Source organism: Hemiscyllium ocellatum, chromosome 39 (assembly GCF_020745735.1).
Source record: "Hemiscyllium ocellatum isolate sHemOce1 chromosome 39, sHemOce1.pat.X.cur, whole genome shotgun sequence".
NCBI classification, from domain to species: domain Eukaryota; kingdom Metazoa; phylum Chordata; class Chondrichthyes; order Orectolobiformes; family Hemiscylliidae; genus Hemiscyllium; species Hemiscyllium ocellatum.
Genome location: NC_083439.1, coordinates 36,141,367 through 36,153,526, shown reverse-complemented (window position 1 = coordinate 36,153,526; position 12,160 = coordinate 36,141,367). Strand labels below are relative to the sequence as shown.

Here is a 12,160-nt window from a genome sequence, read left to right as displayed (position 1 = left end):
AATTTAAGGACCTGGCCCTAACTTTGACTTAATTGTGACTCTAGACCCATTCTGTGAGATGAATACACTTATGGTAACCAGGGAAGGCTGTTATTATGACCTTGCCACCATTGTCCAGATTTTAGGAATAACAGCAAAATCTTGAATGACTGATATTTCAGATGTGCAAATTCATAACAGATCTTAACTCTGAGACTCTGGCACAAATTTCCTGAACAGCTGGGAACTGCTGAAGAAATTTCAGCCCCTGATTATGCGAACACAGACCTAGATGTTTGAGTGCAAACATTTACTTATAAGTAGTCTATTGGCAACCCTGAGTACTGGCATTAATCAGTCGCTGAACCTGTTCTTTTGCATTTTCGGATGAGATGTTAAACTGAGACCACAATAAATCTCTCACCTGTAAGTAATAGGACCCATGGTACTATTCCGAAGAATAGCAGCCATGTTGATCCCAGTGGCCTGGGTTATTTTTACTCCTCAACCCACAGCAATAAGAAATAATTATCTGCTCATTGTTTTATTCCAGCTCAATTCATGTTGTGTTTTAGGAAGCAGAATGCTGCACCTGAGAACTCCTGACAGCAGGTTTATCTATTGCAGCTGATAACATAGCTCATAACCTCTCAGAGAGGTTTCTGAACTGACTCAGTTCAGGTAAATAGAGTTTGATGCAAGGCCCACTCAGTGGCTTGTTCTGTTAAAGTGAGGAGGGAGGTTGTTGATTGGAAGTGAAAAAGCAGGAACTATGCAGACCTGTGGGAGGACAGTGGTGCAGGTTTTAGGAGAACTGCGAGTGTCTTAGAGTCACTGTGACAGAGGCCATTCAGCCCATCAAATCTATGGCAACACTCTGTAGGACAATCCAATCAGTCTTATTCCCTGTAGCCTTGCAAGTTTAATTCCTTCAAACGATCATCAAATTTCCTTTGTTGACAAAGCGTAGCGCTGAGAAAAGCACAGCAGGTCAGGCAGCATCTGAAGAGCTGGAGAGTCGATGGTTTGGACAAAACGTTGACTCTCTTGCTCCTCAGACATTACCTGACATGCTGTGCTTTTTCCAGTGCCAGGAATTATCAAATCAAATTTCCTTATCAAATCAGTGATCATCTCTGCTTTCACCACCCTCCTTGGGCAGCGAATTTCACTGTCAAAATGTTCTTCCTCATATCCTTTCTTCCCCTTCAGCACATCATTGCTCACTTCCTCACACCCTCTCTTCTGCAAGTTCTGTCCACTTCCTCTCGTTCCCCCCAACCTCCTCACGTCCCCCCCACCTCCTCATGACCCCCTCACCTCCTCACACCCCCCTCCCTCTACCTCTCATCCCCTCCCAATTCCTCACATTCCCCTGCCACTTCCTCATATCCCCCGCCACTTCCTCACATCCGCCCCACTACCTCACATCCCCTTCCCATTTTTTCACATTCCCCCCCACTACCTCACATCCCCCCCCAATTTCATGTCCCCCTCCCACTTCCACTCATGCTCCCCTCCTTGTTACTCTGTTCCACAATCTCAAATCTGTCTTCTTGAGTCCTTGTGCCATTAGCTAATGGGAATACCTCTCTTTCTTTGTGTCTCTTATTTGAACCATTCATAATGTCATGCACCTTTAACAAATCTCCCCCTAACAAACTCAGTTTTTGCTACTGTGTACCTAAAATCCCTCATCCCTGGAATGACTCCAGTAAATCCCCTCCACACACTCTCTTAAGAGCTCTCACCTCACTCTTGCTAAAGTGTGGTGACCAGTACTGGACACAACACTCTTGATGTGACTTAGCCAGAGTTTGAGGTTTGGTTTTCGGAAGAAAGCAGAGGAACGGATGAAACTTTGAGGGATATTCATGAATGAGATGTTTCTGCTGCTATTAGCCAGCATTTCTGTTTATAATATGGGGCAGTATAGGAACTGGAGGAGTCTAGAGCATGTAGCCTCTTAAGCAACTTTTGCTGTTCAATTAGGTATAAGTACCACATCTTTTAATTTTTCTTTATTTTTGGATCTTGGAGTAAAATTGGGAAAATAAAATGAAAAACCAAGGAACTTGTGGAAGGAGATGTTGCAGTTTTAAAACAAGTTGCAGGAACTCATTGTGGGTTCAATTTACACTCCTGCTTTGCTCAGGTAGTGAAGGGAGATTGGTGGACACATCAGCACCATATATGATCAGAGGCAACTTTCCCAGAAACAACCACAGACTATCAGGAGCAGCTGTGTGGATCAGAAGTGCTCAGCATAACCACAACCCTCTGACTGGCTCCTAGACAGATGGACAACCTATGTGTGAACAATACCGTGGCAGAAAATCTCCCGATTCTCAACAGACAATGTTATCTCTCGCCTCGTGCAGTAGTATTAAAGAATTGGAAGTTAGTTATCTATTCTCTCACCATTAGCTAGCTGCCACCCCCTGACCAGAGACTGAGGGACTGAACAATTTGTGCCCTAACTTCCTTATGTCTGCAGTTACCCCCTGAAGTGGTTTGGAAGGAAGATGATTAGATATCAGAAGAGCTTTGAGGAAGTACAAGGACACTTCATTGAATCCTCTTCCTGGTAGTTTCAAACTGTGTTGTCCTAATTTATTTTTTCCCTTTTCACCCATCGGATCTTTGATTTTTTTTTTCTCTATTTGCTTCTGTCTGACTGCACATGTGGCTGCAGGGGTTTAAGTTGAAAAGACATAATTTGCTTAGTTGTGTTAGAACTGATTTCATTGGAGTAAAGAATAGTTTTCTTTTAAGTACAGAAGGCTGGCCAGTGTATTCTAATAACTCAAGTTTTTCAGGCAAGTAAATTGGGGGATTTTGTGTAATTTGATTAAGGCTTTAACTTCTGTGCTGTCCCCGGAGTGATGAGGCTAGTAACAGTGCCAGTGGGTTGTGCCATACTCCATTTATCATCTTTTATTTGTTACTTGGCACTCTGACTGACTTTTGTCAGGTCAATCTCAATTTCAATTATCACCTTATAGTCTTTTGAAAGAGGATGCTCTAGGTTTTCATTATCCTTTGTATGAAAAAAGTATTTCCTGGTTTCACTCCGAAATGAACTTGTTCTTCGTTTGGGGTTATCCATGTTTTTGTCTGCCCCAGTCTCTCTGTTTATTTTACTGAATCCCTCCAAGGGGCTCCTGTGGCACATGATAGCATCCCTACCTCTGAGGCAGTAGGCCCAGGTTTGTCCCCCCCCGCCCCCCGTTCCTGAGGTATATAATAACATCTCTGTACGGGTTGATTAGAAAGTAGTTTTTTTTTAAATCCTTCCATTGCCTTAAACACCTCATTATACCTTGCCCTAAACATCCTGGATTCAGGAAGTACAAGTTGTGATTATGTAATGTGTCCTTATTACTCTCTAAGGCCCAGTATTGTTCTGGTAAATAGTGAATTATAGGGCTGTATTTTGCAGGGACCATGGTTCACTCCTACCCGATCCTGGCTCAATAGCACTAATAATCTCGATGGCTGCCCCCTTCCACACAGCTGTTTCATGGCACCAACAGAATTATTTAAGGAGATGGCTTTGTCCTTTTTGTTGGAGAAAACCTAGACCTAGAGAGCTACTGACCAATCGGATATCTGATCACTCTGCAGTCCCAAGACCCCCAGTTGGGAGTGGTGCCCACTATGGAGCTGTAGGTGGTCTCACCATTTCAACAAGCCTGGATAAATTGGGGGATTAATCAGGGGAACAGGTTGACAGGCTGGATTTGAGATTAGGGGATAGTTGATGAGCTGATTTTTGAATTGGCAAATGGAAGGGTAGGGTGCCTTTGATGGGAGGCACTCCCCTTCCTGCCTAGCTCTCACGTAGCTTGGACACTCCCGTGCCCCACAATGATGTCAACATGGGTGGGAAGAAGCTTCAACAGGTGCCTCAATATGTGGGCAGATGGATGTCAGGAATGGTCATCTAGGGAATTTTATGATCCACTCCCAGTGCTTTTTAACATGGACAGGCAGCTATTATTACTAGAACCATCCAAAGATTGAGGGAAATTGTGAAAGTTTGTCAAATGGGAGGACTGACACAAAATCAGTAATGGAAAGGGCAGTGGTTCAAATCAAAATGTGACCCCTGTCCAAGCCAGTCAGCCTCTGCTCAGAAAAGAAGATAAAATGGTTAACGAAAATAGAAGTTGCTGGAAAAGCTCAGCAGGTCAGTGAAGCATCTGTGAAGAGAAATCAAACTTAAAATTTGGGGCACTTCCTCAAGGACCTGAAATATTAACGCTGATTTCTTTTCACGAATGCTAGACCTGATGAGCTTTTCCGGCAACTTGTGTTGTTTTACAGCATCTGCAGTGTATTATCAGTTTTTAAAATGGTTAAGATGGATGACATCTCCTCCAAATCAAGGGAAAGATTGCTCATTATCTCAAAGATATTTACAGGACAGGAAGAGGCCATTAGGCCCAACATGTCTGTGCTAGTTAATGGAGATCTGACTACACTAATACCATTTTTCAGCTTTTGACCCAAAGCCCTAAAGGTAATGACAACAAGCGAATATCTAAATACTGCTTACCTGGTTACAGGAGTTTTTAACTCAACCACTGTTTCAGGCAGTGAGTTCCAGATCCCTGCCACCTTCTGGATGAGAAGGTTTCTTCTCATCTCTTCTTCAACCTGCCTTTCACCTCAAACCTATCCTCTTGGTTATTGATCTCTCGAATAATGGAAATAATGCCCTCTTATCTACGACCTTCACAATCTTATATACCTCTATCAGGTCCCTTCTAAACCATCACTGCTCCAAGGAAAATAATCCTCACCTACTCAATCTTCCCGGAAAAAGTGAGGTCTGCAGATGCTGGAGATCAGAGCTGAAAATGTGTTGCTGGTTAAAGCGCAGCAGGTCAGGCAGTATCCAAGGAACAGGAAATTCGACGTTTCGGGCATAAGCCCTTCATCAGGAGTCCTGATAAAGGCTAATGCCCGATATGTCAAATTTCCTGTTCCTTGGATGCTGCATGACCTGCTGCGCTTTAACCAGCAACACATTTTCAGTACTCAATCTTCCCTCCTTGCTCAGACCCTCCAGGAAGTATCCTGCTGTTCCAGAAAAATTAAAAGATGATCACTTGTCGATTCCCTGCATTTGAATCCTCCAGGAACAAAAATTCTTCAGCAATCCCCTGAGGCACTTGTGCTTAATTTCTCATCTTCTGATACCATGAGATGCCTCAGCAGCCCTTCCAGAACCGGTATTGGGGGTGAAACAGATTGAAGATTCCTCATGGGAATGAATCCATATGTGGTGGGAATTTTCAAATCTTCCTGGTGACAGCAGCAGGACAGTTGTGGGAACAAGTGTCAAGAGACATGAGATTTGTTAGCTGACCTTGTCATGAGTACAGAGAGACATAGCAGGCTGGGACAATAACAATCATTTAAAAAGAACTGGGACTTTTATTTAGTGCAACAGTGAAAAGCACTCAGTTTGTGAATAAAATGCATGCACAAGGCGAGTGAATCTAAAAATACAAAAGCCAAGTTTTGTTTTTTGCAAAACGTGTCATGTTTTGACACAGGGAGTGGTTGAGATCGCAGGAAGAGACAGAGATCATTGCATCTTTTATGTGGAAGGGAGAATTGGCCGAAACCTTTTATTTGTGGCACCATGGAAAGAGACCAGAGCACAGAGTGTAGCTTTGCACTGTTGCAGGGCAGTGGATTTAAGGGTGAATTGATACAGGACTGGAAAAGAGCAGAACAGAATGTTAGTTTTTGATTACTACAGAACAAAGGATTTGATATAGCTCCGGGATTAGCACTGCTGCCCACAGTGTCATAGACTCAGGTCCACCCTCAAGTGACTGTGTGGAATTTGCACATTCTCCCTGTGTCTGCCTAGTTTCCTCCAGGTGCTACGGTTTCCTCCCATAGTCCAAAGATGTGCAGGTTAGGTGGATTGGCCATGCTAAATTGCCCATAGTGTCTACAGATGTGTACATAAGGTGGATTACATGGTAAATGCAGGGTTACAGGGATAGGGCAGGTCTATGTGGGATGCTCTTTGGAGGGTCGGTGTGGACTCATGGGTCACATGGCCTGCTTCCACACTGTAGGGATTCGATGATTAATTCTGGATTGCTGTAACAGAAAGCCAACACAGATGTGATCAGTCGAACGGTCTTTTTCTATGTTCTATTCTCTTGAAGTTCTTTTTAAATCTTATATTATTTTCCTAATTTTGTCACACTTGCCAGTTCGTTTGAGATTTCCTTTTCACTTTGCCCCACTTTGAATTCAGAATGACATAATTTATCAACAAACACAGTTATTCGTGGACTGTTAGTTCACAGCTTTCCCTAATAACTAACTTTGATTTCATGTTATTCATGCTAGCAATTGGTTATCTTGAGAACCCTTCTTAGAATCTCTGTTTTAGTAATGCATAGTTAACGAAGTGCAATAATTTCAAAACCTCCCGGTATATGCATCTGTCATCTATTGTGATGCTGTCCCTCAGGGCAATTTGTCATACTGTTAAAATGTTCTTCACCTTGAGAGTATCTAACTTCTTGAAGCTACTTTTGAAGTACAGCTCCCTGCATCCTGATTGGTTGAGCTGTATGGTGAATGTTAATTGTGTAAGCTGTATTAATTTTCTTTCCATGCTGCAAAATAGAAGTTGATTGCACGGGACACGGCGTATTGTCAGGCTGTTATACTGCAGGCCATAATGGTGGGTGAAACTAGAACTAGGGGGCATAGCCTTAAAATAAAGGGGAGCAGATTTAGGACTGAGTTGAGGAGGAACTTCTCCCAAAGGGCTGTAAATCTGTGGAAGTCCCTGCTCCATGAAACAGTTGAGGCTACCTTGTTAAATGTTTTTAAGGCAAAGATTGTTTTTTGAATAGTAAAGAAATTAAGGGTTATAGTGCACAGGCAGCTATGTGGAGCTGAGTCCACAATAAAATGAGCCATCATCTTACTGAATGGTGGAGCAGACTCACTTCTGCTCCTATTTCCTAAGTTCTTATAATGCATGTAGTGCCTACAATACGAGATACTGACAGTAGCACTGCTGAAGACAAGGGCTCCCCAGTCAGGTGCATCTCCAAATCACAGAACTATTACAGTGGAGTAGGAGGCCATTTGATCTATCTTTTTTAGATTAGATTACTTACAGTGTGGAAACAGGCCTTTTGGCCCAAGTCCACACCGACCCACCGAAGCGCAACCCACCCATACCCCTACATTTACCCCTTATCTAACACTACGGGCAATTTAGCTTGGCCAATTCACCTGACCCGCACATCTTTGGACTATGGGAGGAAACCGGAGTATCTGGAGGAAACCCACGCAGACACGGGGAGAATGTACAAACTCCACACAGTCAGTCACCTGAGGCGGGAACTGAACCTGGGTCTCTGGCGCTGTGAGGCAGCAGTGCTAACCACCGTGCCACCCATAATCTGTATGTACCAGATCATCCAATGAGCAACATTACCTACCGCCATTCTCCTGCTTTGTTCTATGCCTTTGTGTAATATCTACATGCAAGTAATCATCCAATGCTCTCTCAAGTGCCTCAGCTCAATCTGCTTCTACCACATTTCCAGAAAATCCGTTCCCTTAACTACTCACTGTGTGAATTTTTTTTTTCTCTCACTTCACCCTTGCTTCATTTCCACATCTCTTTCAACCTGTGTCCTCTCATTCATGGTCCTCTTAAGAGCAGGAGCAGCTTCTACTTATCTATTATATGCAGCCTCCTCATGACGTTGAAAGCCTCTGTCAAATTTCCTCTCAGCCTTCTCTCCAAGGAGAATTGTCCTAACCTATCATCATAACTGACATTTCTTATTCCTGGAACTATTCTTGTAAATCACTTACTTGTACTCTTTCACATCTCTCCTATGACATGACAACCAGCTGAGGTCCTACAAGTGACTTATACAAGTTCACGTCACCACCTTGCTCTTATACTGTATGCTGCTGTTAATAATGCTGAAGACACTCTGTGCTTTACTAACTGCTGTCACCACCTATCCCACCATCTTCAATGATCTGTATGCAAATGCATCCAGGTCCCTCTGTTCCAGCTTTCCCTTGAGAATTGTACTCCTATTTTTTTGTGAGGAATAGAGTGACAAAGGAAAGAGAAAGTCACTTGGGCCACTCATTCGCCAGCTTCTTATAACCATTGTGTGTCACAGCAATAGCCTGCATTTATTACCCAACCCTGAGATATAACTGCATAGCTATCCATCCCATTTCAGTTTTCAATTAAGAGTCAAACACCTGGTGTGATGCTGGAGTCACGTATGGGTCAGTTTGGATAATGACAGATACACTCTCCACAAGTTGGGACATTAGTGAATCAGTTGAGTCTTCACAACAATCACAAATGTTTGTGCATACCTCTACTGGTGCTAGGTTTTAAATTACCTTTTTAATAAACTGAGTGTAAATTTTCAAATCCCTACATTAGCAAAAACAGGCTATTCAGCTATTCAGAGGCAATAGGGTCAATGGTAACTTTGTGGCAATAGTGTTAACCAGATAGTATTGAATTAGGTGACTGTTAGAAAGACTTTTTGAATGCAACCAGTTTGAACATCTTATGCCACATCTTTAGGGCACAAAACCCTGTTAGCTGCCTGTTTTAAAAATACACAGCATGTCTGATTGTCAGTGATATATAATCAGTGATCAAATTGAATATTGATCAATTTATGCCATTGGTAAAGGTTAATAATGCCTCCCAGTGTGGGCTGCATTAAAACTGGCACAAGGAAAAAGAGAAAATAAGATCTAGTGAAATATGGGCTCTCCTCAAATTTCAATTTAATTTTATTTGTGAATTTTAATATTGTGAATACCAAATGAGCCATTTTACTTGGCAATACTGCCAGGCGGGTGTGATCTGCCAATAGTTTCCACATGATGCCAGTTTAATCACGGAATCATGGGCGGTGTGTGTCCAAATGACTGATTTATGCCATCGAGCAGCTGTAGACAGTAGTCATCCTGTTTATTGAGATCAGGTTATGCTAGTGGCTTTCTGGAATAGAAGGTTCAATATAATCCTTCATTAGCTTTATCTCTGACCACCTGCATCTGTATGCACCCTATCTTCAGTTCTCAGGAAAGTATCATTTTCAGAGCATCAATTAATTGCCTCTTCCAAAGAGCAAATTCAGTAATTTCGTAGATCTGGTTAAGGATCAGTGTAGGATTTAGAATGTATCCTCCTCAATCTTTTTAGAAGTAAGATAGTGTGAAAATGTGTTCCTTCTATTTATGGCATAGACATTATTAGCAAACACTTGCAAATGAGTCTGATCATCCACCGAGGAAACCCAGTGTCACTGGTCATGTGACCTCAGTTCTGTTGGTCTTGGTGTGGTTGATGAGCCAATCCTAGAGCCACACCTCTGAATACACATTTAGAAGGTATTTTCGAAAGGTGGGACTGGTCCTTGGCCTTGCGATCATTGGCATTCCTTTCTCCAGTTCCTTCCCAGACTTCCTCTTGCCAAGGCGTGTTCTCAAAGAATTGTGTCACCTCAACAGAAGGTTCTTCTAAACCGGTTTCTTCTGAACAAAGGTCTCCCATGCATCCACCTCTGTGCTGCGGTTTTTTTTAAAGAAGCTTTTGTGGAGTCTTTGAAATGCTTCCTTAGCACTCCTCTCATTTGAACTCCCTTGAGCTGGGTGAAGATGTTTTGCTTTGGCAGTTGGAACTCTGGTATCTTAGACATGTGGCTGGCCCAGGAGATTTGGTTTCGGATGATTATGTCCTTGATGCTAATGGTGTTGGCTGCTTCGAGGGCACTAATATTAGTATGCCTGTCCTCCGAGTTGATGCGGCGGATCCTTCTCAAACAGCATTGATGGTGTTTCCCAAGGTCCTTCAGATGCATTATCCATGTTTCGGAGCTGTGTAGAAGAATCAGGACAACTGTCTTACTCACAAGGACCTTGGGTATCAGCATGAATATCATGGTCATTGAAGATTCTCATCCTCAGGTGTCCAAACTGGCACAGAATTGAAACAGTACCAGAAACTGAACGGGACTGCCTGAGGCTCCTTTGAATTACAGGTTACAGTGCAGAAAGAGGTCATTTGGTAAGAGCAATTCATCAGTTCCCCTGCCAATGAGCATTCTCTCTAGGTAATTAACCAATTCATGCTTCAACACCATGATTGAACCTTTCTCCAACACTAAGGTGATGCATTCCAGATTCTAACCCTTGATTGTGTAACACACTGTGGGTGGCACGGTGGCACAGTGGTTAGCACTGCTGCCTCACAGCGCCAGAGACGCGGATTCAATTCCTACCTCAGATGACTGTGTGGAGTTTGCACGTTCTCCCCGTGTCAGCATGCGTTTCCTCCAGGTACTCCGGTTTCCTCCCACAGTCCAAAGATGTGCGGGTCAGGTGAATTGGCATGCTAAATTGCCTGTATTGTTAGATAAGGGTAAATGTAGGGGTATGGGTGGGTTGCGTTTCGGCGGGTCGGTGTGGACTTGTTGGGCTGAAGGGCCTGTTTCCACACTGTAAGTAATCTAACTTGTCCTCATTTGGTTCTTCTGACTGTCATCAATCTGTGCCCTTTAGATCTTGAACTCTCTACTAACAGAAACAGTCTCTCCCTGTCGACTTTGTCCAGCGCCCACCTTGAACCCGTCAAACAAATCTTCTCTCAATCTTTTCTTTTGTCAGTAGAACATTCACAGCTTCTCCAAAGGAGCAAACTGTCAAAGGAAATAGTCACAGCCCCAACACCTAAAATCTTCAAACTCATCTTTGCACTCTTGCCATTGATGAGCTTTCATTTTCAGGCTGTACTTCACTATGTTACACCTGCCTTAGAAACTATTTGTACATGTGGGTAAATATGGGTATTAGTCTTTAATGCCCACGTAACTAAAGCAGATGTAGAATTTAACAATGTAACCATTCTTCACCCCAGGATTCATTCTTATAAATATTTTCCAAACTTTCTCGAAAACCCTCAGCTTGTGCCTAAAGTTTGTTTTACAGAAATAAATGCAATATTCCAATTGAGGCTGAAGCAATATTTTATTAATGTTCACCAGACTTTGAAAAGATAGATATTGCGTTAAAAACAAAGGTTAAGATTCTGTGTCGCTGTTAATCATTTTATCATTTTTTCAACTGCTCTACCCCAGTGAGTTTTGTTTTATTCATTCAGGTGACGTAGGTGTCACTGGCTGGGCCAACATTTATTGCCCATTCCTAATTATACAGAGGGCAATTGTGAGTCAACCAAATTGCTGTGGGTCTGGAGTAGCTTGTAAGCCAGACCAGGTGAGGATGGCAGATTTCCATCCCAGTGAACACCAGATGGTTTTTACTGTCAAACTGAAGGATTCATCATCATCATTAGAATCATACTTCCGGATTTTTACTAAATTCAGATTCCACCATCTGCTGCAGTGGGATTCAAGTCTGGGTCCTCAGAGTTGAATACATATCCCCATGTATATTTGCTCCGCCAGCCCCATTAGAATCGCTCCCTCTAATTTAAATTGCTTTTCTTTGGTCTTCGTTCCAAAATATATCACTGTTCACCATATTAAATTTCAGCTGCTATGGGTTCTGCCTATCCCACCAGCCAATATATGTTCTGGATATAGATTTGCTCGCTGAGCTGGAAGGTTCATTTTCAGACATTTCGTCACCATACTAGATAACATCTTCAATGAGTCTCCGGACAAAGTGCTGCTGATGATTCCTGCTTTCTATTTATATGTTTAGGTTTCTTTGGGTTGGTGATGTCATTTCCTGTTTTTTTTCTCAGTGGGTGGTAAATCGGATCCAGGTCAATGTATTTGTTTATAGAGTTCCGGTTGGAATGCCATGCTTCTAGGAAGTGCGTGTCTCTGTTTGGCTTGTCCTAGGATGGATGTGTTGTCTCAGTAAATGTGGTGTCCTTTCTCATCCGTATGTAAGGATACTATTGAGAGAGGGTCATGTCGTTTTGTGGCTAGTTGATGTTCATGTATCCTGGTGGCTAGCTTTCTGCCTGTTTGTCCAGTGTAGTGTTTGTTACAGTTCTTGCACGGTATTTTGTAAATGACATTAGTTTTGCTTGTTGTCTTGGGTGTTATAAGTATCTATATCCTTACTAATAGCCTTACATACAGATGAGGAAGGACACCAC

General features: G+C 42.7%; 2 protein-coding genes across 4 annotated transcripts in view; both read left to right on the top strand.

Moving 5' to 3' along the window:
- The window catches only part of LOC132834271 (cell migration-inducing and hyaluronan-binding protein-like), a 238,697-nt gene that overhangs the window by 76,252 nt on the left and 150,285 nt on the right, over positions 1–12,160 (top strand). The gene's annotated exons all lie outside the window — the stretch shown is intronic.
- The window catches only part of LOC132834270 (inactive cell surface hyaluronidase CEMIP2-like), a 184,724-nt gene that overhangs the window by 158,844 nt on the left and 13,720 nt on the right, over positions 1–12,160 (top strand). The gene's annotated exons all lie outside the window — the stretch shown is intronic.